Source organism: Protobothrops mucrosquamatus, unplaced genomic scaffold (genome assembly GCF_001527695.2).
Source record: "Protobothrops mucrosquamatus isolate PMUCROS unplaced genomic scaffold, P.Mucros_1.0 scaffold3362, whole genome shotgun sequence".
NCBI lineage: Eukaryota > Metazoa > Chordata > Lepidosauria > Squamata > Viperidae > Protobothrops > Protobothrops mucrosquamatus.
In genome coordinates, this window is record NW_015389347.1 from 184,300 (window position 1) to 186,415 (window position 2,116).

The window sequence follows — 2,116 nt, forward strand, 5'->3', positions numbered from 1 at the left end:
GGGGGGGGGGGAGCCAATTCTTCAAAGCCTTACGGAAGGCTAAAAGGGCGGCAGCCTGCTGAATCTCAGGGGGCAGAGGGTTCCATCAGGCCGAGGCTGCCATAGAAATACATGGCTTCCTGGCTCCCCTCAGATGGCAATATTTAAGGGACAGGACTGGGAGTGTGCCCCTCATTTGATGGGGTAGATGTCCCTATAGATCAGACATGTCAAACTCCGCAACGTATTGGGACAGTTTTGCCATTGCTGGCAATGGGGTGGGTGCAGCTTCTGCGTGACGCATCCGGTCTGCGGGCTGGCAGTTTGACACCCCTGCTATAAATGGTAGGACAGGTAGATGTCCTTAGGGAAAGGCGGTCCCACAGATAGTCTGGCCCTGTACCATATAAGGCTTTAAAGGTTATTACCAACACCTGGAATTGCACCTGGAAAGAAACTGGAAGTCTTGTCTCTTGTGCAACAGTTACATGGGCAAATCTAGCACACACACACCCCATTACTATGTGTGCTGTTGCATTCTGAATAAGTTAAAGTTTCTGAGTGGTCTTCAGGGGCAGTCTCCTGTAGAGCAGGAGTGCCCAACCCCTGGTCCGTGGACTGGCTCCGGGTCTACGGCATGCCAGAAACCGAGCCGCGCAAACAAGCAAAGCCCCATCCATGGGATGCAGGCAGCATGCAAAATAATGCCCCCTCCGGTCCGTGGAAAAAAACACTCCACGAAACCGGTCCCTGATGCCCAAAAAGACGAATTGAGTCTTCCTGGTATTCAGAGAGCCTCCAGGATTTTTCTTGCTCTGGATGCCGTGCTTTTTCACAGCACATGTCTCAGTTATCTAATTCAGGGTCCCCAACCCCCGGACCGGTACCGGGTTGCGGCATGCCAGCAATCGGTCCGCAGAAACAAGCAAAGCCCCATCTGTGAGATGCAAGCAGCACACAAAACCTCACGCCCTCCAGTCCGTGGAAAAACCTCTCTCCACAGAAGCCGTCCCTGGTGCCCAAAAGTTTGGGGACCTCTGATCTAATTGATGATGACATGAGCAGGTCCTCAAAATCATTAATGTTTCATGACACCTACTAATCTGACTGACAAGTAGTCTCTAGAATTCAGCTGTACATCAAGCTGCCTCATTGGTTTCAGTAACCAGCTGCCTCCACCTGTTGTTAAGGTGTTCTATGGCTTGTTGTTAGGACCCAAATGCACATTTTTTTTTCTTATTTTCTAAGATGACATGAAATTATATACTGTAGCAAAGGCTGCCCCGATCAATTCATGCTTTGTCCTGTTGCTTACCTTTTATTGGAGTTTGTTTATAAGACGAAATCATCACATAAGAGTAGGCTCCATTTCCCTTATTATAACTAAAACTGTTGGCTTTTCTCGTTCGTCTGTCATGCTTGGATATGGTATATTGGATATGGTATATTGATACGGTATATATGCAGTGAATTTCAAAAGTCCTGGGTGTAGTTACATGGCTCTACATATATATTATTTTAAAATGGGGGGAAAAGAGAATAAAAACTGGAAGTATATTTATGATCTAAAGGAAAAACAAATTTTTAAAATGTCATGGATGGATAACCTAGATCAGGGCTTTTCAACCTTTTCACCCATTGTACCACTTTTAGGATATGGCAACATCCGAGTACCACCAGTCGCCTAGCAAGGTGTCAAAAACTTGATGACAAAAAAAAAAAAAAAAAGGAAAAAAGTGATAAAGTACAGGTAGTCCTCGACTTAAAACAGTTCACTTAGTGACTGTTCGAAGTTACAATGGCACTGAAAAAAGTGCCCCCCAAGCCACAGCCGAGCAAGACGCCTGCCTGCCCACCCGGCGGCGCTCTTCCTCCTGTCTGAGGTTTCCATTGTTGTGAGCGTTTCTGTTGAGGATTGGCAGCGGGGGTGGGGTGGGAGGGTGTTTGGTTTTTATTCCCCCCATCTGCTGGGTGGTTGCAGCAGGTTTTGGTCACTTCACATGACCCTGGGACACTGTGACCGTCATAAATATGAATCAGTTGCCAAGCATCTGAATGTAAATCACAAGACCCTGGAGATGCTGCAACATTCCAGCTGATCGGCGCTTCTTCTGGGCTCAGCAGAAGCGCCAGGATC